The 27,640-nt window shown below is 41.5% G+C and overlaps 1 protein-coding gene across 1 annotated transcript in view; it reads left to right on the top strand.

Moving 5' to 3' along the window:
* pcxb (pyruvate carboxylase b) overlaps positions 1-27,640 on the top strand; it is a 359,457-nt gene that overhangs the window by 116,092 nt on the left and 215,725 nt on the right. The window lies entirely within an intron of this gene.

Genomic DNA, 27,640 nt, shown 5'->3' with positions numbered 1-27,640 from the left:
TGATTCAGAGTCTGAGCTGGGATTGCCCAACATAGAGGTGGCTGAGCCAGTGTCTAGCAGCTAACAGTGCTAACAGCGAAAACAGTACTGACAGAGCTAACAGTGTTATCATGGGATGGGGAAGCCAGAGGATAGATGTTACACTTCCATGACAACTGGTTGTAACTGTTTTTGTGAGCACAGTACAGAGCGGGAATACAAATGCACACAAGGACTCACAGGGACTTGCATACATGCACAAGTGGCAGGACTGGCTACCAGATCTAAGAACAGAGAGGCTTTGATTACAACACACACAGAGGGAGCATGACTGCATTCTCTGCTCAGGACGCCATTACTCCAGTGTGTACATGACAAATAGTGATGTGCTGATATATCAATGCTCTCAATGTCATATACAGCTCCTTTTAAGTGCAAAATTTCACACTGTGCACTAAGCGAAGAGATTTTTTCCCTTGTCTCCCACACTGTCTCCTAACTGGTTAATTTAGATGTTTTTGTATGTGACTAGCCAATCAATCAATTTCTGATTTTATCTCACTAAACACAACACTGTGTTGTTCCTAGTAAAAGAGCACCAGCGAAGAAAACCAAATTCTCAACACAAACTTATTTTCTATACCACTGAGATGATGCATTGAACACAATCTTGGCTCATACTTCCTCTAGACTGAGATACGGTCCAGTTTCAACATTGAGTGGTAAAATGCCAAGTCCCAACTGGGCACATTAAGCTCTTTGCTTCCAAGATCAATTCTACAACACAATTCTCTCCTCTAATAATAATGCAAAATATAGGCAGTTTTAGTTAAGTCCACATGTCGTATCTACTTGGCTTGCAAAACAAAATGGCATCATATTTAGGTCTTCTGTTTTGCCACACATATGTTCTCTGCAGGATGCATCTGCTTTTGAGAGCTTGGTTTTGTATGGCAATATGGTGGTGTATAAACCACACAAATCAGCAAATGAGAGCAATGAATTAAAGAGCAATCATTGATTCTCAGTGGGATTTATAGCACTAGCATCTCTTTTACATCATGAACAATTGTTTTATTCAGTATTTGTGGCAATGAGAGATAAAGCAACGTCCTCCAAGTGTGTGAGCACATGTGTTAACGGTCACAGCTGCAGAGATCAACTCGCGCTCGAATTATGGGTCTGTCACATTTATCAGTGCAGTAGCTTTCAGTGCTGCAATTATAAACATACATATGAGGTCTGTGTGTGGGATGACGTTATTTCAATATGCTTATGTGTATTTCCACATGACTGATGTTCATCATTGTCTCCCTGTGAGTGAGTGTGTATTTGCACCTTTAGTTGTTTAGTTTACAGGTTTGTGTATCTTTATGTTTTGTACTGTAAATGCGTCGTGGTAATGAATGTTGAGGTTGTGTGTCCATGTGCCTTTGTGAGAGCGAACCAGTAATTTCCTTTGACAGTGTTCACATATGAGAAGACACAAATGCTTCTCTATGAGTGTTCTGTGTATCCATGCACAGGCACATATCCTGTATATTCACACACCATTCCGTTTCTCATTGGCTCTATACAAATGTCTATCCTGCCGATGAGGTCTGATCCCTGGATGCTTCTTGCTGTCAGGTGCTTTTGCCCTTCACCCTAGATTGTACATCCACCCCCTCTTCTTCTCTCACTCTGTTTTTCTTCCCATCATCCTCTGTCCTCTCCCTGTCTTTTATGCGTTTCTTTTTGCTGATTCTCTATTAGCTTTTATAGGCCTTAACGGTGTCACAAAGTGCTTTACAAATAATTAAATGGTAATGAAAGCCAGTTTGAATCAATAAAAATGGCACATTAGTTAAAACAAGGTTTAATAAGAATAAAAAGGCTATTTATCAGAATGAAAACAAATCAAACCGTGTGTTAAAGATAATGGTGATAATGGGGATTTTGACCTCATCAGAGCACAGCACTTAAAAAAGCCTTGGGGCCTCAATGGCCGTGGCTGGGTATGTTTAGTCTGTAGCCTAGTCTCTGCTAGCCGTGGGAGGATTCTGCTCAAGGGGAATAAAAGTGAAATTAATTCTTTAACAGTGCAGAGAAGCTAAAAAACAAGTAATATAATGTGATCTGCACTCAGTTTCCTTCGGTATTCTGCCAGAAATCTGCAGTCTTGAGCTGAGCAGTGCACTCAAGCAGACCAGGGAAGCTGATCAATATTATTGTCTGCATGTCAAATTTACTGCAATTGGGAAACTATAAATTTCATAGAGACCCTCTGGTTTCTTACCGTTTCACCCGTTCGTCCAGCTTGTCATGGAACGCTGTGAATAAAATACTACTATTGCTGCCTGGTGACTTAACACAGCGGTTTTTGACTCCTTGGATGTGATTGAATTTGACTTGCACTGGTGGCTTTCCAATCAAACAAATCATCTGTCTGTCGGTTCTGAGCAGGGGGGGGATAAATGGTTGTGTTGTGCACACAGATTTATTTCAATTGAATTTGAGTCCATTAATTAATCCCCTGGGGGTAGTTGTTTTATTTCATTAACAGTTTATGTGGCTCAGTGATCAGACCAAATGTTTTATTTAACATTAACCAGATAAATCACCACATTCAGATGAAGCATATATCTGCCAATATAGCTTTTTGAGCATTATGTGACATTCTCACTTTTGGCGTGCATTACTTTCCACTGTAAAAATAGCTGCTTTCACTGTATAGTGCCTTTCTCAATAAATCGTCGCAGAGGAGTAGTTGTGGAATAGCTTGTGACCTTTCCACTTCAAGGACTTTCCTCCTTGTTTCCAATGCATTTTTTTTCTCTTCAGCTCCCCCTGCATCACTTGATTCTTCTCTCCCACCTACCACTCATTTTAAAATAATGTACTTTTTTCCCCACATTCATATCCTCCCCTGAAGGAGGTGCTTCTCCACTTCTTCCCCCCATTTCCATCTCACTCTCTCTTCTCTCACCCCTCTATCCATTCCCCATCTCTTTACCCCACCTCTTTCTTTCTTCTCCTTCATATGCCATTTAGCCACACAGTTGAGCTATGAAATGTGTCAACGGAGCGACAAACTCCCCCTCCACCATTACCATGCAATATAAATGAACCAAACACAATCAGCACAGAACAGCATGGATAGAGGAATGCTATGTTTGAGGGACAGATGAATAAATGATTACCCAAGGGCTGTGACAAGGTCAGCAGCTCGAGTGACACAGTGAAAGGTGGATGGCAGGAGGCTGAGAATGTCGTCACGCTATGGGCATTTTGGTCACTTGAGGTGCAACTTGAATAATTTCCATTGACTAGTGGAGATCAATTCAGTACCCTTTCCAGAATCAATACAGATACCCCACAACAGGATCCCCAAATCTCAGAGAAACAAATGGTCGCATAGCAGAGTTTGAAGGATGCTGCAGTGTCATCAAACTTTTTACTAAAACTCGAGGGGTGATAGTGCTGTTGAAAATGCTGTGAGTTGCTCAGTGTGTTCAACTCTGTGAAGGAGCTGCAGTGTCAACAGGAGAGGGCAGAAGTCATACACTGAAGTGGAAAGGCTACTTCTTCCACAAAGCACAAAAAATCAGCTATCCTCTACATAGCGCTAGAGTATCAAATGCCTCCCTATCTAAGAAGAGCATGAAGAAATGAGGAAGACAAAAGAACAGAAGGAGAAATGGAAGAGCTCATGAAATCAAGACATGGAGGAGGAACAAGCTTTTTTTTTTTTAAGACATTTTATGGGCATTTTTTGCCTTTAATTGATAGGATAGTGAAGAGTGAAAGGGGAAGAGAGAGAGGGAGAGACATGCAGCAAAGGGCCACAGGCTGGAGTCAAACCCGGGCCGCTGCTGCAACAGCCTTGTACATGGGGCGCCTGCTCTACCACTAAGCCACCGACGCCCCAAGGAACAAGCTTTTGATACTGTACAGAGACAACAGGCTGATGAGTGTTTGTGAAGAAATCAGAAGATCCAACAGGTCGAAACAGTGTTGGGTGCATCCTTATTTTGCATCTCTTTGACTTAATTTTCTCTTCTGGTGATAAAATAGATAAAGGAAACAGGCATATGAGAGCGTTCCTTTCTTTTAATGGAGCTTTCAGAGCAGGTGAAGGAAATAGGCGAAGAAAGAGACAGAAACAGTAGATTGTGTGCACCGAGGGAAAAATAAATGGCATTAAAAACAACAGTTACTCAGCTTTTAGTTAAAGTTCTGACCCACAATTGCAGTGTCGCGCACCCTGCTGTTGCACTACGATTGTCTGGTGCTGTTCATTGCAACGTAGGCAGTTTTCTATTTTGGGACAAGTACATGTTTTTCAGTCAGTTCACACTCTGAATAGTGTGTAACACTTAGGTGCTGAAGAAAAGAGAACTGCACTTACAAATGAGGACTGTGCCTGCTGCATACAGTGGATTTGAGGAAAGTCTAGTTAAAGTCATCAATTTTTTGTCATTGGTTGACAAAACAATCTTAATTTAAGGTCCATCCACTCTTTACTCTGGAGGTTTTTATAGTATTGCATGGTCTCCATCTGTGGTGGAGTTTGCTCAGTTGTCATGGAACTGTGATGCTCAGATTATCCATGATTCTATGTGCTATAATGATGTCTCTGCATCTCCTCATTCATTTCAATGAGGCCAGAACATTGGCACAGCAGGAGTGCCAACACTGAAAACAGAGGTGTGAAATCCTTCCTAAGTTTTATAAATCACCACGCAGTGTTTGATATGGAAAAAGGCTGGTAGAGGCGTTTCACTTCATTTTCTCATCAGTACTTGAACGCAACCCTACCAACACAGTCCCTAGCACAGGTGTCTCCTGTTTGAATGCCCCATGAGCCAGTCTGTTTGTGAACATGAGATACTCTATTTCAAAGCCAGAAACTAGAGAAGTAAGGCTCAAACCTGTGATGTCATCAGGTACAAAGTCTGGAGCTGCTCCACAGACAGTGACAGGGAGACTGATTTTAGGGACCCACAGTTTTTCTTCTTCTTTATACCCAAATGAGCTTTATACTGTTGTAGAGTTCTCAACTCTGAAACAGAAAATGTTCCCATATACAGTACAGGCCAAAAGTTTGGACACACCTTCTCATTCAATGTGTTTTCTTTATTTTCATGACTATTTACATTGTAGATTCTCACTGAAGGCATCAAAACTATGAATGAATACATGTGGAGTTATGTACTTAACAAAAAAAGGTGAAATAACTGAAAACATGTTTTATATTCTAGTTTCTTCAAAATAGCCACCCTTTGCTCTGATTACTGCTTTGCACACTCTTGGCATTCTCTCCATGAGCTTCAAGAGGTAGTCACCTGAAATGGTTTCCACTTCACAGGTGTGCCTTATCAGGGTTAATTAGTGGAATTTCTTGCTTTATCAATGGGGTTGGGACCATCAGTTGTGTTGTGCAGAAGTCAGGTTAATACACAGCCGACAGCCCTATTGGACAACTGTTAAAATTCATATTATGGCAAGAACCAATCAGCTAACTAAAGAAAAACGAGTGGCCATCATTACTGTAAGAAATGAAGGTCAGTCAGTCCGGAAAATTGCAAAAACTTGAAATGTGTCCCCAAGTGGAGTCGCAAAAACCATCAAGCGCTACAACGAAACTGGCACACATGAGGACCGACCCAGGAAAGGAAGACCAAGAGTCACCTCTGCTTCTGAGGATAAGTTCATCCGAGTCACCAGCCTCAGAAATCGCAAGTTAACAGCAGCTCAGATCAGAGACCAGATGAATGCCACACAGAGTTCTAGCAGCAGACCCATCTCTAGAACAACTGTTAAGAGGAGACTGCGCGAATCAGGCCTTCATGGTCAAATAGCTGCTAGGAAACCACTGCTAAGGAGAGGCAACAAGCAGAAGAGATTTGTTTGGGCCAAGAACACAAGGAATGGACATTAGACCAGTGGAAATCTGTGCTTTGGTCTGATGAGTCCAAATTTGAGATCTTTGGTTCCAACCGCCGTGTCTTTGTGAGATGCAGAAAAGGTGAACGGATGGATTCCACATGCCTGGTTCCCACTGTGAAGCATGGAGGAGGAGGTGTGATGGTGTGGGGGTGTTTTGCTGGTGACACTGTTGGGGATTTATTCAAAATTGAAGGCACACTGAACCAGCATGGCTACCACAGCATCCTGCAGCGACATGCCATCCCATCCAGTTTGCGTTTAGTTGGACGATCATTTATTTTTCAACAGGACAATGACCCCAAACACACCTCCAGGCTGTGTAAGGACTATTTGACCAAGAAGGAGAGTGATGGAGTGCTGCGGCAGATGACCTGGCCTCCACAGTCACCGGACCTGAACCCAATCGAGATGGTTTGGGGTGAGCTGGACCGCAGAGTGAAGGCAAAGGGGCCAACAAGTGCTAAACACCTCTGGGAACTCCTTCAAGACTGTTGGAAAACCATTTCAGGTGACTACCTCTTGAAGCTCATCGAGAGAATGCTAAGAGTGTGCAAAGCAGTAATCAGAGCAAAGGGTGGCTATTTTGAAGAAACTAGAATATAAAACATGTTTTCAGTTATTTCACCTTTTTTTGTTAAGTACATAACTCCACATGTGTTCATTCATAGTTTTGATGCCTTCAGTGAGAATCTACAATGTAAATAGTCATGAAAATAAAGAAAACGCATTGAATGAGAAGGTGTGTCCAAACTTTTGGCCTGTACTGTACTCAGAACTTTCCTCTTGGTGCTCTCAGAGTCTGTTCAGACCTGGTAGTAACATGTGTTTTGGTGATTGGAACACAAGTGGACAGCCGAGACACATCGCTGTTCACGCCTGTACCTACCATGCGTCTCCAGCTGACCACTTGAGGTCAGATCTTGTTACTGCCCTGTGCGCAGTTATTACGTCCACACTTTTGCTAGCTGCTTTGTTGCATGTTTGCTTGTCACGTTAGCGGTTGTGTCAGTACAGCTGGAGATATCGCTGTCAGCAGAATTTAACCCATCTCCTTTTCATAGGGCAAATCCAGGAATGTTTGTGTACAAACTTTCATGAAACCACCCAAATAGTTTTTGGAGATACTTCAGTTTGAAAAAAAGTGGTGGAGTGACCTACCTACATGGCTGGAGCTACACCCCTAACAAAAAGCCCAAACCATGTTGTACTCAAACCTCAATAATTATGTAATATGCCATCCTTTTTAATGGAACCCTCTACCATGATACTTCATATAGTGTTTCCACAATTTCACATCAGGCAGCAGACCACAGTTATTCACCTCTAGAGAGTTCTGTAGCTACTAGTGACGTTAGACAGCTGCCTTAGCCACTGTCCACTGTTATGAACATTGTCATCACTACTACATTGCACTGTGGGATATTTATGCTGGCGTGGCGCCAAATGTTTATTATAGTATGTCACCTGACATAGTGTAATTCACATACTATTGGTTTCATAAAAAGGTTGTGGACATACAAGCTCACACACTGTTTTAGCCTACTTAATACCATGTTTGTATGGAAACACAGCTTAATGAAATCAGTTGCCAGGAAGTAAATAAGCTGTTGCCTAGCAATGCAATTCTAGTGAAATGGTCTATGCTTGATGACATAACACATTTGAGTTTTAGCTCTTTAGTTTTTGGATTTGGGAGAGGGTTGTTTGTGTCTACTGATAATTTAGGACTGTCTAGTCCATAGGAATGACATGTATGAATTCTGAAAATGGGTGTAGTTCTCTTTTAATTAAAAATGTATAAGAATTAGAATAAATTATCCATGAACATATAAATATTAATCTAGCTTCATGCAATGCTGAGAAGAGGGAAGGAAGAGTAGTAGTCTTTAATTGGCAGGTCTGCAAGCGAAAGCTCTGCTGCTGCTCTGGGAGCAAAACACCGTCTGGTAAAACACTGGAGAAAGATTTGCACTCGGTGTAATCATATCAAAATATCTCAACTAATAGTGCATAGTATGTTATGTCACCACAGCTGTGTATGAAAAAGCATTTACTTCAAGTCTTGACTATGCTGTTTGCATTTTCCTTAAAAATTGTCTTTTTCTTAGCTTCACATTTAGAGCTTTTTAAGTTGCACCGAAATTCAGGAGGGGCAGTTATTAAAAAGATTTTTATGTTTTAGGATGTGGTGCAACATACATGTTTAGGTAAAGAGGATGTCTTAGAGAGAAGGGGCACATAAAGCGAAAAATATTAAGACTAAGGTGTGAAGCAAGGGCTGGGTGATGGGGGAGATGAGGAGTGATGGATGTCACAGCATGAGGGTAGCGGCAGCACCTGTCGACAGAATGACAGGGAGGGATGGACTGCGTGCTTTGGGATCAAGCAAGCAGGGAGGGAAAGGAGCGGAGGAGAGTATTAAAGCAGCACCTTGACATTTTGTATTTTAATCTATTTTTCTTCAGCAGGCACTCATCACATTCAATGTGTCCGCCAACCTTTTGGCACATAAGCTCCGTGATCAGGTTAGCTCGGTTGAGATGTGAAGCTGATTCCAAGAAGTAAAGAGTTGTTTAGGCCTTTACTCCCGATAAGTGGACGATGAAGACAATTTACTGAAGCCCAAAATCATGTTACTCCTGTAAAATAAAGAGAGGGAAATATAGCTTTGTCGTACAGTGTGGGGAAAACAGAAGGTGGGGTAAATCTAATCTTTCCTCACACTGTACAGAGGGAAAGGGGTGAGTGAGGAGTGTGTGTGATGCTTGTCTCTGTATCTGATAGCATCAACAAGGGAGCAGGGATCATACTGTTGTCTTTCCATCTACCTGCTGATCTACCCATTAATCTCCTCCTCTGTCCTTCTCTTTCTTTCTTACTATCCTACCCAACCTCTCCTCCTTTCTCCTTTGCCATTGATGCCCTTTTCTCCTAATGTCTCATTTTTAATTACCTCATTTCCAGATTTGTCCATTCACTCAAGCCCTTTTTACCTTTTTACACACAGATCGTGCGATAGTCCCTTCATTAACTTTACAGAACTACAGAACTCAACAACTCAGGCATCATGCCACCCCAGTGTGTGATTTTAGACTGCATGCTGGCATCCTGGGAGCAAAAGAGGCGTGACAGGTGTGACGTGTAACACAACAGCTTTGGCCTCTAGTCTGACATTTAACATACGCATGAGCAGCACTTTCTAAACAAAAACTGGCATAACATTAACACTCTTGTCATATGTTCGCTGATCTCGCCCTCTGCTTGGAGGTCAAAGACCTCCCGGACCTCATTGTCTCCCCAGGTGGCGGACATTTTCGGCTGCTGTTGTTCTTCTTTGAGTTAGCTGCTAACTGCTGCTAGCTGCTTTTTAAATCTCCTGTGGGTGGGTCGCAGACATAACATGTCATCAAAAGGTCACACTTGTCCTGTTGGCTGTCCTCTGAGGACATTTATTTGGCACTGTTACTGCCTCCACTGCCAGCTTAAAGGCCAGACAACTCTGTCCTCCTATTCCGTGATTGTATCGATTAGAAAGTACAGCCAAGTGGAATCATGGCACAACACTCTCAGTCTTAAAGAGGCTTCAGCCTGTAATCATTCCAACCATATATCCTTTCCTCCTCCTTCTCTTAGTTTTGCCCTTCCCCCCGTTTCTCTCCCCCATCCCACCTTCTCTGTCTCCACAAAAAGACAGCAAGTAATAAGGCCAAATCCTGCTGTTCCTCTCTCCTCCCCGTGTTCCTATTATCCACCACCTTCTGTTTCTCAGCACCTCATTTCACTTTTTCGTTTTCCTCTTCCTCACTTTGCCTTCTCTCTGTCCTTCCTTCCCACTGTCATGTGCTATTCAGTGGACTTTTTAAAACATCCAAAGCAACCCATGTAGCTCCAGAGGAACTGAAACTCCTTACTCAGGCAGTATTTGTAGCCTGGAGCCAGCTCCGAGACCTCACTCCTTCCTCCTCTTTCATTCCTTATCAGTCTGTATTTGAATATCAGAAAAGGATTTAACTGTCATCCCATAATTCTTCCCATAAATCAGTTGTCTCTTCTCCCCATTGTGTCAACCGGCGTTATTCACATCTGTCTCTGTTTCCACGACCCCGCGCCAACATGCAGCCTTCTCTTGTTTGTTTCTTTCATTGGAACACATTTGCATTCGTCACTCAATGAATTAATCATACGTTGTACAATGGCGCCGCGTGCGTACGGGTATGCAAGCTTGTCTGTTTCTTTTTGCGTGAGCGTGTGCATATGTGCCCCATTCTCCAGGGAACAATTTTGAGTTTTAAAATAGGTTGAGTCTTAATTAGAGGAAGGGCGTTTGTCTTGTGTCCCACATCATCGTAAACACCTGCATTTACACACTGTAAACACCCCGCACCCTGCATTGATCCACCTCAGTTGACACTGTCATGATTTGTTGTTGTGTTTTTCATTTTCTCCATTGCCATAAACAAAGCAGACAGTTGCCTATGTAATTGGTGATGAAAGAGATTGGGTTGTTTTGTGCTTAAATTTCTGTTACAAAAAGAATCGAAACCACTGAATTATTTCCCTTTTTATGATGATTCAGGGCCACCAAAACCACCAATGAGCAACTTTTAAAAATGACTTTGTGTTTACTCTCTTGGTTGATTTGTAAAAAGTGAGTGTGCGCACAAACCAGCACATCTTAAAGGCATCAATATATCTTTTTTTCCCCCTGGGCCAAAATAAAAACACCAAACTGCAGGTGTGAAAGCACACTAAAACTTGTGACACGTGACAAATGCACAGTAATGAGAAATCTAGAGAGCATGAGGGACACAGCACTGTTCACATGCTTTCTTGTTAACTCTGGTAGTACCCAGGACCCCTGACCATGTGTTTGAACCGTTTGAACACCAGAAACACACACCTGCAGTAGGGCAAACCACCAGCACTGCAGGTACAGACACCGACGCAGCCGAACAGGGTGTAATTTCCAAAGAAACCACCTTTGACCTTGAGGGGTCATGCATGAATAAAGTCACCAACGTGAGCTGACTTGTTAGACTCAGTGTGTGTCTGCAGAGTGTACATTGGTGTGTGATTGAGAAAGAACATGTCACTGTGTGTGCTTTTTGTGACTGTGTGCGTAACCATCCTGATGTTTTTGTCACATAATCTCTGGTCAAATCTCATCTATTTTTGAGTGTGATACGGTGTTCCCCCCTCCTCGCTCCATCTCTGCCACTCATCACCATGGTAATTATGGGCTCAAATTAGCCCAGTATTTTATGGAGTGACATTTCTCCCTTTCCTCCATTAGTGCACTCTCCACTCACTTCTCTGCTCATGCATTCAGTAGTATTGTCCAATTACTGTCTCACTGTCTTTTGCCCTACTCTGCCTCTCTGATGCCTCTCCATCCCGTCTCCCCTCTCTGTGTGTCATCCCATCATTTGTAATTTCATTTATCAAAATAGCCAGACAAAAATCATTACTAATAATATACAACCTGTGCAGAAATCATTACTAATAATATGGAGTCAGAAACATTTTAATCACAGATATTCAACAATTGAAAGTGCAGAGGAGTGTTTGTTGTTTGAGGTTTTTGCCACTGATTGCATTTTCTTTTTTCCAATAGCTCTGCACATGTGGGTCAATACAGCGAGACTAGTTTTTCATCCTGCTCCTGCAGCTCATCCAGGAGAGTCTAATTGCTGAACACTGGATTCTATTGTCATTCAAAAGCCAAAGCTTATTGAAAAGACGGGAAACGTGCATGAGCGCACTCTCTGAAACAGCCTGTCACACACTCAATTTTCAGACTAACTGCTCCTAAAAGTATTACAGGCAATCAATGCAATAGATTTTTGAGATCATGTCTGTTACTTTATCTTCATTTACTTAAGATGATATAGATCTCCTCCCAATTATAGAGAATAGTAATGATTGCCTGTTTAAATTTTTGCAATAATTGAAACAAGTTAGATAATTCATGGAGAGAATTGGTCTGTTAAAACAGTAGTAGTAAATGGATACATCTCAGGGGAGAAAATGATACAAAAAACAAATAAAGCAAATGAGTTTCGTGACAACATTTTCAAGCAGAGCTTTTAGATGTCATTAAGAGGAACAGTAAGTGGGAAAAGAAAGCATGAATCCACAAATAGTTGCAGAATAGTTTCCATATCTTCAAGCTACCTGAGGCCTGTAACTTGGCTTAAACCTACTGCACCAGGCAAGTTGGTTATAATGTAGAGGTGGGATGTAACTTAAAATGTACACCGCGTCTGAGCAGCTTATTAACTGGTGACATTATGGAACGGTGAAAAATGGTAGGGTCTAAAAATAATAGAGCCAGAGATCGTTTTTCTTGGATATATTTAGCAGTAGCATATTGTGACAGTCTTTACATTCACGGTGACACTGACATGCAGCTAGATCCTGAGCTATAATGTTACCATTACGCTGCTTCCACTAGAGATGGGAATTGGCATGTGTACCAACTGATTGTGTAAAAAAGAAACTTGTAATTTACAGACACATAAAAAAAGCACTCTCAATGACCATATTTATGTGTGACACAGCCATCCTTGCCTCTTTGCCATCCGCTAAACCCACCTATTTTTTTTAGTGGCCCAATCAAATGTGAAGGATTTGAATGAAATTCCTCTTGTAACTGTATGCCAATCAAATATTCTCTTCCACTGGGAGATACGCCACAGAACAAAAGCTAGGATGCTACAACTTCTGTTTCACTGGGACCGTAAGTGGGGAAACTGTAAATATAGGTAGCTACATATATTGTTTACAGTCATTTCTTCACTGCTTATACAGCCTGAAGGTCATCTCTGCAGTGCTTTCTCTTTGCATTTCCATATGTCGACTTCCATTTTTCACAGGCAGGCACAAATTTCAGCCTAATCTTGTGAAGGAAAAAAAAAACATTTACAACCTAATATGCATCCTGGTATCTAAATAAAAGAAAAATGATCCTCTCCACTCCTGTTCACCTTACCTGTGCTGAGTCTGGGGTATGCACCTTGTGAATAATCCATATCTGATCACAAGACGGTTTCTTTGTTTTTTTTTATCCTCTTTATACACTATCACTTTCTGTGTGGCAATAAATTCACAAAGGGCCACAACATGTTCTCAGCCATAAAGAAAGCGGTGACACTTTTTCGTATACATCTCCCCAGGAACAGCAGCTACGTCTCTGCTTATATTTTATCTCTCTGTATAACTCCATATATAGTAATAGGTGACCTGTTCCCATCTCTACTGTATCTCCCTCCACCCCGCTATATTTTTTCCCCTATTATCCCTCACACCCTTTTCTCTGCAGCCATTTCCATCTGCCCTCCTCACTTCCTGCTGTCACTATCAATTTCCTTCTGTTTTTGTTGACTTGATGCACATGCATGTAGATGTGTGTCTGCGTGCATACAGGTGTGTTTGTGTGTCTATAATTGAATGTCCCCGCTGTCGACAAGCCTCCTCCCAGTCTCATATTCCTGTCGTTTATGCTGTTTTTCCATCTGATCCGCTTTCTCCTCCCTTCCTCCTAACTCCTCTCATTTATCATTCCTCCTCTGTTTTCACTTTCTGTCTGTTCTGTTGCTATCTCCCTCCCATCTCCCCTCTTCCATTTCATATTTTCCTCTGCGTTAGTTTTCTCTCTAGTTATTATTCACTCTTTCTCTCTCCGTCATTTCTCATCTCTCCCTCGTGTACCTTTGTCTCGTTCCGTCTCTCCCTCTGCTCTGTTAGTTGATTTGTTTTTGCAGCTTCATATTTCCTACCATGTCTTCTTTCACCCTGTTTTCACATTGTTGTCTTCTGTCTATTTTTTGCCCCTTTTCTCTCTCCTACCTCTCTTGTTGTGTCTGCTCTTTTTCTCCTCGCCCCTCTCTCTCTCTCTCTCGTGTTGCTGATTTGTTTTTGCAGGTCTCTCTTCGCTTTCTGCTTTTTCTCCTCTTTCATCTAATTTTTACACTCTTGTTCTGTCGTTTTTCTTTCTCAGCCCCCCTCCCCTTTCCATTTGTTTGCACATCTCCTATTGTCTCCCCTGCTTACATCCTTCCCCTCTATCTCTCATTCTCCATCCTTCCATTGCTCTCTATGGAAATCTTCTCCTTATTTGTCGCTTCTTAGTCCCCTATTCCACCATCGTGGTCGCCCCTCCCTAACTCGTTTATTTTTAAATCGGATTCCTCCCTTCTCTTCCTCCTCCTTTTTATATACACCTGGTCCCCTGTTTCCTCTTTTCACAATATACCTCCCTCTTTCTTTCGCTCACAGTGCCCTATTTGTCATTCTCTCTTGCTGCTTTTTCATACCTGGATGCCATTTCCTCCATGGTTTGCCTCCCTCTTCCTTTCTCCTTCTCTATATAGTTTCTCTGTCTGTCTACACTGTTCATGTTTGTATTTTCCAAGATGTCTTATAGACACACTCACTCTCTTTTTTTCTGTAATTATTTTCTTTCCCCCAGTCTCTGAGATGGGTGTTTGCTAATCTCATCGTATGTATGTGTGTGTGTGTGGTGGAGGAATACATTTCTGTATGTGTTCACATTACAGTACTGTATGCTTAAATGAGTTCCCATGTCTGCACTGTGTGTGTCAGTTTTAATCAGGTCCCTTGTATATTAATGAAGGCTCACCTCTTTGCTACTCAGCGTTTTTTGAGTTTTGTTTTGTTTTTTGCACACAGTGCGCAAAATGGCTGTGCTTAATTTAGGAACAATTCTCAGTTGTGTGTGTGTGTGCCCTTTTTGTTGTGTGTTTTATTCAGTGTTCAGTGATATGAGGCAGCTGGCTGCAGGGAGGGAGCAACAGTCCCTGATTTTTCCATTTAAGCATTCAAACCAGTGTGTTCTGAAAATGATCTCATTTTCTGCAAATGTTTATCTGTGAAAGTGTTTTCATTATCCTTTATTCTTTGAAAGAAAATTTCCAGGGCTCCAGAATTGTCGATCCATCAGTACTGTTAAAACCACCGGGCTGTGTTTTTGAGAACAGTTTAAAATCCTCCCTGACTGCCTGAGTGACACAGACTGAGATCATGATTAAATAACTGTATGTTTTACATGGGTTGCCTAATTGTTTAGATAAAATAAAAGCTTCATCAATGACACTAATAAGCATTTGTGGGAATGTGTTCATTCAGCTTTGAGGAACATAGCTTTTCTACTGTTGCCTCATTAATACTTGAATGACAGTTCCATTCATGGATTTTAGGACATTTGGCTCTGATCTAATTTGTGCTGAAATTATTAGGGCGAATGTTTTAGTTAGACGGAATTATAGAAATATTTTATTGGCCATGTCAAAAAACTGGGCTATGTTGTAAAAAGATGCAAATACTTATGAAAGTGGTGCTATAAGACCAGAGAAAACAAAGCAATAGGGCTGTGGCATTTGCTTTTGCTCTAAAGGTAGAAAACCTACAGCTACCTGAATGCACTACACTGCACTGGACCAATAAACACACCCACTGGTGGATGACATAATGGCGTAACGATATGGTAACTGGTATATAAAGGTTGTAACAAACGATCTCCTATTACACAGGGTTCCTACAGTCGAAGTCATGAAATTTCACAATTGAATTTTCCAGGCATGGAAAAGTCGTGGAATTATTAAAAAATGAAATTTTGTTGTGTTTAATGAAATTGTTACAGTAATCTTCTGTGAATAACCTTTCACGTAATGTAACATAACGGCAAATTTACTTTCTGAAGCCGTTGACATAACTTGGCTCTAATAAGCATTGATGTATGACAAGGTTTTATATACCATCACGTACATTTCTTTATTTTCCTGTCTCTTCCTCCATCGATGCCATCTTACTGAAATTATGTTTGAATAGAGTTTGAGTCTGATGAAATGCCGGGCACGAAGAGCAAGAAAAACTAAAAAATTTATTATGGGTCCTTGAAAAGTCAGGGAGAAGTTTTGAAATTTCGTGCGTGACAATGTATGGGAACCCTGATTACAGTTAAACTGTAAGCTGAAATATGTTGCTGAAAACATTTTAGGTGAAAAATAGGTTGGTTTGATTGGCGCTGCCTACTTTTACATTTGTCTGAGTTTGAAAGAGAGCGGGGCAGCTCTCTCTCAGTCCACCTCTATACTCTTTGTGTCCATGGTGGCAGCAGGCATAAAAAATAAAAAAGCAAGGATGTACAATCTGTAGTTTGAGAAACAGAAATGCGTCATCCAGTGGGTTTTTGCTGGTAAATGAGCAGGGCAATCTAGGCACTGGCAAGATGGAGGGAAGTTTAACAGTTCATTTACACATACTACCCACATTGTTATGATACAAAGCTGGGTGAATATTTGGAAAGTAATCTTTTAAGTGAAAGATTTTATTTTTTTTACAGACATTGTTTTACTGCATTGTGTTGATGATCACACCCCGCATAGCCTGTGTTTAAAAGTGAGAGAAAATGAGTATGTGAGAATGTGACAAGACTTGACTGAGAGAAACTTCGACACAGAAACACTACAATCTAAAATGGCTTGGGATGAGAAATGACACCTACAGTTGTTTAAAATGTACTGTAGTAAATATCCATATCAAATGAGCTTTACTTAAGAGGCAACAAACACTAGTTTCCCTTTAAGGCTTAATTACTGACATGTATCTTTGTGACTGGTGTGCTTTCATAGTGGAGCAGTGTGAAAACAGGACAGTCGTGATCCAGAATCATCTAGAGCCTGATTTTCTGGTAAATATGTCAGATTTAAAGAAGAGCAGATAAAGGGTAAGCAAGTTGGTGAACAAGGACTTACAGTTGTGAATGATTTGAGGTCAAATTAAAGACTACAAATACTGTAGGAGACTAATTCTGTAAAATCCCAGTGTGGTATAGCACAGCCTGTCAAATCTGGCACAGCGGTACTTTGTACCAGCAAACCAACCAAGTTGGCTCGTTTAAAGTAATTTCTCTGGAGGTCGATTTTTTAGAATCTGTGACCCTCAGTTGCCAAGGCAGCATAGAGAAACGCCTAATCACAAGATGAATCTGACCTCATTTTCTTAGGCAAAGTCACAACTTTTAATTGGTATTAGTGACAGCAGCCGCGCGTTTCCTCTGAGAGCGTGGCCACTCAGTTGGACTGGCAGACAAGCGATTCTCTGCATGTTAATAGAAAAACAGAATGACTGAAGAAAGGCCTCCTGGATTATTTTCAGTGGTAACCATTGTAAAAGTCCCCCGTGTCCTCCAGCGGCTCTGCATCAGTATGACAGGAGCCACAGCAAAGCCTTTGTTTCTCAAACGTTGAAATGAGCAGGCGCATTATAATGCAGAGATGGTGCGTGTTGGTGCACAGGCTTGCACATCAGTTGGTGGTCTTTTTGATGACAGAAAAGGAGAATTACCGTGAATTAATTTAGCGTGTTTTGACTAGTTTGACCAGGAATCTTTATGTTGGGGCCTCAAGTGGTTCAGATCGACCACTGAATCCCCAAGACACTTGACATTCTCAATATTTCCCACTTAGCCTAATTATGGTGAATATATTATTAATGGATAGATGGGTGTATATGGATACATTGTGTGTACTCCTAATGAGCATTGTTCAGAGTTTGGTTCCACAGACACCAAAGCAGTTAGTTCCTCTACTGTATGTATGCAAATGTGCCACTGTGGAAACTGTCAGGATTGTACTCTTTCGGCTCGGGTATAAGTGGCTCAGTTTGGGAAGTTTTTCTTTGTTTGCAAATAATTCTGTGTTTTCACCGGAGCTTTACATCATCTCTCAACGTGCTGACCAACCCCTTAACTTCCCCCTTACCTCATCTCTCCTTCTAATCTCTCCCTTTGCATAATCTGTCCTCCAGGCTCTCTGTGTCCAGCCCTCCTTTCCATCCCGCCTTTCCTCCTTTCTACGTCTTCATCACCCACTGTTCTTTACCACCTTCCATCTCTTGCATATTTTTTTACTCTCCCTGCTGACCCCCGCGTTTCCTCAACTCTTTCCCTGCTCATCTTTATTCCAGCTCTCATCTTGTAAATGTTCCACTCTTTTTTTTTTTTGCATCTCCTTTCATCTCATCTCTCTCTCTCTTTCTTTTCTTTCCCCTCTTGACATGCAGAATATGTGTAAGAGGTTTCAACATATGTGTCCTACATAACCACAGTGTGGCTGTAGTAGGGGTGTGTGTGTGTGTGTGTCTTTTTGTGTCTAATGCTGTGTTTACACTTTTTTTCCCCCCGGTGTGCGTTCACTGGAGTGTCTGCGTCGTGGTGCATTCTTGATCCGTGCGTGCATTTACAGGTTTAGTGATGCATATGCATCTCTTTGTGTTTGTTTCCTTGTTTCTGCATCTGTATGTATGTCACTATCTGCGAGTGTGTGCGTGCGTGTGTGAGAGTGTGCGTGTGTGTGAGGGTGGTTTTATCAGCTCTTGCAGATGGCCCCAGCCTCTCATCCATCGTTCCAGTGAAATGAAGAGCCCTCTGAAGAGTGAAGGCAGAGAAGAAAGGAATGGACAGACAGACATGGAGAGAGAGAGAGTGAGGGGGCGATGACTCACAGAGTGAGAGAGGGAGAGGGAGAGATGGAGGCATGGGGAGAAACAGCGAGAGGTGGAAAAGAAAAGAGGGCCATCAAAAGATGGAGAGATTGGGAGGAGTGATGGGGGAAGAGAGGGACCACCAGAAGGGTCTGTTTACACAAATCACTGTGGGGTGTGTGAAGTGTTCATCTAAGAGTGTGTGTCAGTGTGTGTGGGGGCCTGTGACACAAGCGTTTCAGACCTATCGGCATAGGCATGAATTTAAACCAAGTTTTTGATATTGCCCCAATAAACATCAGGCTTGTCAGCTTTAAGTGGCACTGTGTGTGTGTGTGTGTGTGTGCGTGTGCGAGCGTGTGTGTGTGTTTTCCTGCAAGTGGGCATTTGCAAGTGAATTCTTCTTTGTCAATGTACAGCTCGCTGCAAAGGTTTGGTCACATAGCTAGAGGTGTGCGTGCGCATTTGTGTGTGACAGTTGGCTCGCATTAAAAAGAGGCTCCTCAAATCGCCTTGGGATACAGAGTGTTTGCGATGCAACACCCGCAGGAGAGAAAACAAACAGAACAGAGACGGAGAGCAAGGGATAAACAGGAAAAAACAAGTGCGGGGAGAGATGAGGTGAAGGAAGCGAGTTTGTGCCACGTCAAGAAGCAGTGCAGCGAGCAGGTTGGAAAGGTGAACGAGGGACAGAGTGTAACTCTGAAAACTGACTTAACAAACAGACTCTGGGGTGGTGAGGGGGGGAAATAAGCAGCAGCGAGGGGAGGAGGGGTTGTTGACAGGTCGAGTGAAGAGGAAGTGGAAAGAAAGAGGGGTGACCCGCGGAGCAGGGAGGTATTTGTAAACCGCTTAAGGAAGTAAGAGTAAAAGGGGAGAAGAAAAGAAGGTCTGTGTTAGCATTTTGTCCTTTTTGATTATTTCTCCCTGTTGGGCTGTGAAATGTCACTTCCCGCAGGCCTTCTCTTTTATTGGGAAAAAAAGACAGTTGTGGCATGCAGAGATGGAAGAAAAAGATACAACAGAACACAAATAGTCATGAATGCAGGCACAACATTGAGTGTATTATCAAACCCGCTACTTCTTTTCATAGGAAGTGTGCTCAGGGTTTTTTCTGAGTCAGTTAAGGTGGCCATTTTGAAAAGGTATTATACTGTAGTTTGTTGCCTCTTTGTAACCCTCGTGTTTTCCTTAAACGCCAAAGTGCTTCACTGAATAAAACAGGAAACAAAATTGCAACTGGCTTTGCTGACTTGATCTCCTCAGGTTGGTTAATGGAAGGCAAGTTTACTGTGCAAAGACATCGAAGGCTGCTTCTCTGAGCGCTGCTGCTCCATGTTTGACAGTCGGTCTCATGGCATGGATGGCTCAGCCACCAATTACCCTTTGTGTAGAATCTCGAACGTGCATAGAAGCAGCAGCCGAGGACTTCAGGGAGGCAAGTGGTACATAAAGAGTGTAAAGGTCAGTGGAAGCAAGAGATAAGCCATGCTGTGTGTAGAATCAGTGCTAAAATCAACAGGTCATCAGAAGAGTGCAGAAAGGATCAATGTTGTATGCTACCATTAAAACAAATCAGATAAAAAAACTACTAAAGCTACTAAAAGCTGATTGAATCACAATATTTGTTCACAATAACTTCCTGGTAGAACACCTCTGAGTCCTGACACCTACATAAAATAAAATAAAATCTGTAAAATCTGAGCTTTGCACACACAGGGCTTGCGGACATCTGCTTGGAGTCCGCGCGGACCTCCGCGGAGTCCGTTCCACATATGTTCCACCCGAGTATGTTCGGGCCTTAACTCTTGAGTCCAGTCAGAACAATAATACAATAATACATTGATCTGGTTGTAATTGCAGTCTGGTCAGTGCCCCGTTTGGTCATGTATCATGATGTAGCTTGGAGCAAACAGGGGCTTGAGTTGAGCTGAATGAGGCTGATGGACAGAGCCATGATCTGTTTGTAGGCCGATAGCAGACAACAAAGGTGTAGATTTAGATAAAACAAATGTCAGTAAGCATCACGTACTGTGTCTTTTTTAATCTGGTGCAATGACCCAATTAATTTTACTTGAACTGGTACCAAAGTCTGGCACAAATACAAAATTCAAATGCTGTCACTGGCATAATGTCTTCTTTTATAGTTTCCTTGTCAGATACTGCATTAACAGGAAATACACTTGGACCAAAGTAGAATGTTTATGTCAAGTTTGAAATGATCTTTAGAGGACGTTACAGTCCAAACAAGATTTAAGTGAAGAAAGTTTGCACTGCTGTTTTTGCCTTATGAACAAAAAAGGGTGCAAGCAGTTCTGCTGTGCCAAAGGATAATTTTGGGTCAAGGACTGAAGTGATGAGGAATCTGAGAGCACTGGCAATCCTGTCCAATTATTAGGAGTGTATGAGGAGTGTAATAAAAAGCTCAGTGTCCTTAAATATGACAAGAAAGGCAACGAGAAGGGCGAAGGGAGGAGACAGGAAAATGAGGAATGAGTAAAATGACAGATACAACAGAAAAAGGGGGGAGGAGAAGGATGAAGAATAAGCTGGGGAAAGCCACCTAATCTAATTCATTTCTGAATCCCATTTAGCTGATCCATAGACATCACCAGTGACTGGCTAAATCAGTCAGGCGTAATGACCAGAGTGTGTAGCACTGGGGGGAAATACAGCCACGTGTTTCATGGCTGTGGATTAGAGCTGGTCCTACTGGTTAGACAGATTTTTCAGTGGACATCGCTGGGAAGAGGGCAATTAAAATGAAATTAGAAGGAACATTAGCAATTGAGCAAGAATTGGATTTTGACTAAAGCGCTTATCTAGTCCATATGCCCATGTGAAACCAGCCATATTAATGTGACACGTCATTTAATGAGATGTACAGCTATTTCCTCATTTTATTCACCACCTTGCACGCCATGTGAATGTATACTCACTAATCTTGTGACTTCCCCGCTCTGAGAGCCACCTTCTGTTTTTGTTTACACTCTGTATTTGCAGTTGAATCCCTCCCACACGTGGAATTATGTCTTGCCCCTGTGCGCTCCAGCAAAACCATTGATTAAGCATTTAAAATGTCAGAACTATAATGAACTTACCTGTTGACACCAGATGAATCAGCTAGAAATCAGTTAGCTTTTCTGTCAATTGGTTGACTAAAGTAATAGGAGGTCGTGTTAACACAAGTTCAAATAGCAAGTTTACATACTTGCGCTACTATTTTTTGGCTGTTGCTTTTATTATTCAGTTTAATAGTGGTTAAATTGTCAGAGCTGTGAACTAAGTGATCTATTAAGTAGTGAAAAAAAGTTTCAAACTCACAGGACAATTTGTGAGCTAGACAGGAATTCAACCCCAAAACAAAACCAGCGTATTCATCTTGAACAGATAGCGATAGAGGTTTTGGCCTCAGCCCCACAGCAGTGCCATTTGTTTCCCATCTCCATATTATCCCCATTAGCTCCCATTCACATTCTTGTCTCCACCTTTCCCTGACTGCTCTGCCTGTGTAATGCACTCGCTTCAGGCTCATAGGTTCCTGGGCGTCCATCCTTCATCACACAAATGTGTTTTTACTCCACTGCTCTACTGGCATGCCATAGAAACATCCTTACTCCAGTTTTGGGTGCGCTCTCTCTGCTGAAATGTGTGACAATTCCCAAGGTCATGTTTGAGCTGAATGAATTTCGTGACCCTTAGCCTCTACCCCTCAAAAACACTGTTTATTATTCCAAAAATGTTTCCCCGAATGCCTTAAAAGCTGTTTTTGCCTCGGAGACGTTATTGAATATTTCGGCCAGCTGTGTAGGTCAAAAGCCAGGCAATGTCCAGTGGCCTGATGTTAGGTCATACTGGAGCCAGACAGTGCCCGTGCAGCAGAGCGTTATGGGCAATGTGCAATAATAGCTTGGCTGAATGGTGACGAGTGGGTGTGGTCGACGCTGCCAGGGATGAAGCCACTAAACTGACAATATCCCAACATTCAGCACATGATAGATTATCGACTGTTGAGCCAAGAAATGTCACACTAAGCCTAGTGTCGTCATTTAATAACATCTTTTCCACTTTTGCAAACCCACAAGAAAAGGCCCAGAATGCATTGCAGCAGAGTAGATGTTGTTATACAGCTATTTGATGGTTGTTAGCATGTTTACAGCACAAAGTGCATTAATCCTTGTAAATAACTTCAGGATTTCTTAGCAGATGTTGTAGTATAGCTACTAGTTGATCTCTGCCATCTGCCATCAACTTCTTCAGTTTTTAATCAGTCAATTATTAAATTGAGTTCTTTTTTTTTAAGCATTTTGGGGGCTTATGCCTTAATTGACAGACAACAGGAGACAAGGGGAAGGAGAAATGGGAACGCCATGCAATAAAGGTCCACCAGCCGGTGATCCTGTGGCTCACAGATTGCACCCCAACTCCCAGACCACCAGGGCGTCCCGGTTGATACATTTCTAAAAATCAATAATACATCAATATAACAATTGATGAAATGATCCGCATAATTATGAGAAGTAAAGAGCTCAAACACACTGCCCATTAAAAATACTATGGTAGATTAAAAGAGAAATTTTAAAATTGCCTGGTAATTTTTTATTTTTATTTTTTTAAATGTTTTTAACTCAGTGTCCTGTGGTTCAATTCACAGATGTGTCTACAGTGCCTGTCATACTCTGTCTTACAAAATTAAATGAGGTCCGACCCAAGGGGCTGGTGCGATTCTTTGTACCACTAAAAGTTTCAGTGGTACTGCGTGGTACTGGGAAGAATGGAACAGTAGCTGTCTGTTAAAACCCACATATAGCAACCTGCTACAATCACATTTTTAACAAGAAAACATAAAATTAGGTCAACATAAAAAAACAAACAAAAAAGTTTCATGTTAAACTCCTTGTAAGATAAATAATTAAGGTCTTTTTAAATGGAAAGCAACACTTCGCCTGCATACCTGCTTCGATCTGCAGGTCTCACTGCGTTCCTCATGTGAATAGACAGGTTAGACAGGTGGACAGGCACCCTGTGAGTAAACACCAGGCGCTGTCTACGTGCGAACCATGGAAACAGCCTCTTTGCACTACTGAATCCCTGCTGCTGCAACCGTGTTTTCTTTATAACCTACATATATGATATGATATGTAACGTTACCTAATAGATCTAACGCTGATGCTCTGCCATGTAAAAGCCCTCCTGCTTATGTCCCAATAACTGTTTAGACAACAGTTATATATTTCAGGGAACTCACAAACAGCCAGGATCAGTCTCATCCACTGATTTGCACTGTGCCTTGCAGTCTTTACCTAATAACTAAATGAATCTTAAATATGCAGGTGGAAATGTTTTTGTTATTTTTCCCTTGCACATTAAGAAAATTCAGGTGTCTTTTTATGAATGAAACATTTGGTATAGGAGACATATTCTACTCTAAAACAGAACAAAGTGTTTTGTATTTTGAAAGTTTTGTCAAATTCACAAATTACTCTGGCATCACACCTTTTAAGTAAATCATTTGCCAGTATAATGCAATGAAGGTCAGAGTAGCAATGCTGGCAAGAGCTTCAATCTACTTTCACACCTGTTCAACCTACAGAACTTATTTATATATTTCTGTTTAAATGATTGATTAATTTATTATTGATCACAACAAATACCGAAAAGGTCTATAACTATTTTTGGTAGCACCCTCAAGACTCTGTATGATAGGGCAGGTGTCAAAATATGTCATGAATTCTAAAAATGTTTCACCCCAGGATATAAATATCCATCTGAAGAGCACAGTCCAACTTGCAGCCAGCCCTGCACTAACAAGTGGGTCTCTGTATCACAGACACTCATGTTCCCTCTCCCTGCACCTTTCCCCCACTCTATAGCATCTTTGAAACCAGCTCAGCAGGGGGAGAGGACCTCAGCAGGGCATTATACTTCAATAAAATATCCTTTGACCTTTCATTTTTATAATAAACCAGAATCTCAAGACACCTGAGTTTACTCAGTGCCATGTAAGCCTAAAGCCAAAGTGAAGTCCGCTGGATGTCTCTGTGGTGTGCTGTGACAATGTCGGGTGTAAGCCGGGGTTGGATGGTGGCGATGCATAGGACTGTGGAGAAAAGGATTTTCTTTTTTTTTTTTCTCCTTTCCACAAAGCTAAGACAAATCTCCAACCAGTGTCCAGTTCACTAGAAACTGAGGTTTTCCTCGCATGCACTGCATTTTCTTTTTGAACCCAGTAGGCATGGATCTGTTGAAGCTTTTAGTCTCAGCTTTAACCAAAGGAACCAGCTCTCCACTTTAAAGAACACTCTTACATTTCAAAACCTGCAGTGCACCTTTTGTTTCATTTTATGTCTAAATGACTGAGTGCAGACAAGGGTGACTCAGCCTTAATACAATTCATCGCTCCCTTTGGTACCATTACCATCATTATCTTGCTCAGGTTGGATACTTTGGCTTCAGAGGTGCGGCGACGTTTTCATTAAGGAGAGAGTAGGATTATATGTAGTGTGCTTGTGTTCACACTGTGACTCTTTTAGATTTGATCGGGAAGATGGCCTGTGTGCGTAGGTTTGTTTAAGCATTTCATAAAAAAACATTCATAATAGATGGAAAGACTGAATGCCATTAATGCAGGTCATGTAGACACCTTGCCAAGACAGTGTGTCTCTGATAGCCACTCATAAATCTCGCATGCTACAGAGAGAGAGGGGCGTAAGGGTCAACGGAGACTAGTAGAGAGAGAGAAAGAGAGAGATGGATGCTGAGAGACAGAGAGGACAGCTTTCCTCTTCTCTTTCTCTCCCCAGTGTGACCATCTGTACAGAGTGCGATTAATCATCCCGTATCCCCAGACATGGCAAGCCGATGCTGTGACACTCAAGCCTGTGTGCGTGTGTAAATATAACACTTGTGTATGTGTTTGTGTGGCTTTGTTTGGGTGTGCGTTTTTAAATCTCCAGCCAAGTATTTGCCTGTGTGTGCACGTCTATTCTGTATCTACAACCATGTGTTAGCCTGTGTGTGTGTGTGTGTGTGTGTGTGTGTGTGTGTGTGTGTGTGTGTGTGTGAGAGAGAGAGAGAGAGAGAGAGAAAGACACAGAAAACATGTGTGCATGTGTCTTGGCATTTATGACACATTCTATTTGTTTACCGTTGTGCTGCCGGCAGTTACGTCCAGTCCCCGTGGCAACCAGGCATCGTTGATGGTGTTAATTAGCGACATGTCCCAAACGGTCTGCTTAACTGGAGAGTAGTGAAGGGAGAGAGATGAATGGGGGTAGGTGTAGAGGGGAGTATTTGGGAACAACAGAGGGATGGAGGTAGCCAGAGACAACTTTATCTCTTAAAGATTGTGTGCATATACACCTTATTTGTGTAAACATATAAGTTTAGTCAGAAATTGAACGTTGCCCAATTATAATTGTATTTATTCATTTTTATTTTTGTTATTTTCTGAATAAATCACGCCCCTCCTCCCATTCCTACTACCTTTTAATGGCTAAAATTGACCACGTAGCACTAAAACAACCAATCAGAGCCGAGGAGTTTCTAATGCAGCTGTCAATCATGTCAATCACTGCTCGTGAACCGTGGTCAAACTGTCAAACTAGGCAGCGCTGATCAAATATGAATCCAGATTCTGTTACTGCATTACCTATTTCATGTCTTAAATGTTTCCAGAAACATATTTTAGTGTACTGTTTAACTGTAAAATGAGAAAATCGGTCTTGCTGTTGGACGCGCTGCAAGGCAATAGAATAAGCAGAGGAGTATGACATTTTTTCACAGATTATCTGTCTCATTTAGTGTTGTATAAAAGTTACCAACTGTAGCTTTAAGGCAACTCAAAGCGCTTGGTTAAGGTTAAGGAACGGAATTGGAAAAAGTCAACTCTAACTCAAAGCATGGGATGGGACTCATCAGCTTCTTCAATATTTAACCAAAACTACAATCTCCGGTGCTTTGTGTGCCAAACTATTCTGCTGACCTTCTCCCTGTGACTTGTGCGGTGCAAGAATTTTCACATTTTCTTGATTGAGAAAATAGTCCTCAGTGCAGCAATTACTTTTCCTCCGATTTTCAACGCTCTTCATAGTATATAAACGTATTTGGTAGGAGGTAAGTAAAGAAATGGAAAGGCAAGAATAGAGTTTGAGGATTAATGGGATAGTTTGCAAATGGCTGGTTATTTTGCATGATGGGAATTGAGGGTAGAGAGGGGAGGGAATGAGTTACTTATGGTTGACGAAGGAGGAGGAAGGGAGGGATGTGATGGAAAAGAGGTAGGAAAGAAGAAAAGAAGGTGGAAAGGATAAGAGTGAGTGGGAGGAAGGTTGATGAATATTGAAAGGTAGAATGGAGTGATGGAGTATGGACACAGGGATGAGGAAAGGATGGACTGAATGCAAATTTGTATAGGAAGACAAAAAGAATGGAGCAATGGATGAATGGTAAGGTGTGAAATATTTAGTGAGGGTATAAAGAAAGCTATAACTGAAACTGATAATTAGTTATATGATTCGTTTTTTATTGTTTATTAAAATATTTGCATCATATTTGTGATTAATAAACGTGCCCTTTGGTATAGAAAATGTCAGAAAATAGTCAAACAATTCCCATTGTCCAAAAATGATGAATTTAAAATGATTGTCTTGTCTAACCAACAGTCCAGCCCCGATCATATTCCAATTACAATAATGTAAAAGATAAAATCCTTACATTTAAACAGCTAGTACTATGCAGCAATGTCAATTTTTTCATTCCTCTTTCAGAGTTTACTTTGTCTTCTCAATTGCTATTTTCTCATACTGTCCAAGAAGAGGAGAAGAGGATAGCATTGAAAGGTCAAGTGAACATCAAGTGTTCAATTTCAGATTTTGAAGCTTAAGTCATGCACTAGTAACTCCGGTCACTGCAGATACCACCACTGAGCTGTTAAAGTAAGTGTGCTATTGTAAAGACATAATTACTGGTGTCTTTAGACAGTTATGATTTATAATAACCTTTTCTTTACCAGACAGTTAGATGTCAATGGGACAATGCAGACAATTTCTGATGTAACATGAGATGCATAATGTTATATTAAGAATATAGTTGATAAACAAATGTACGTTAGTTGAATGCCAGCCACAAACAAAAAGTGTTCTCATTCTTCACACATGTACAAAACTTATTTTTTAATGCTGCTAAATGTACGGTGTATATTTACCGTTCTCACACTGGAAAAATA

Source organism: Epinephelus lanceolatus, chromosome 22 (assembly GCF_041903045.1).
Source record: "Epinephelus lanceolatus isolate andai-2023 chromosome 22, ASM4190304v1, whole genome shotgun sequence".
In the NCBI taxonomy this organism is placed as follows: Eukaryota; Metazoa; Chordata; class Actinopteri; order Perciformes; family Serranidae; genus Epinephelus; species Epinephelus lanceolatus.
The sequence above is the reverse complement of the archived record's forward strand: the minus strand, read 5'-3'. Positions and strand labels throughout refer to the sequence as shown.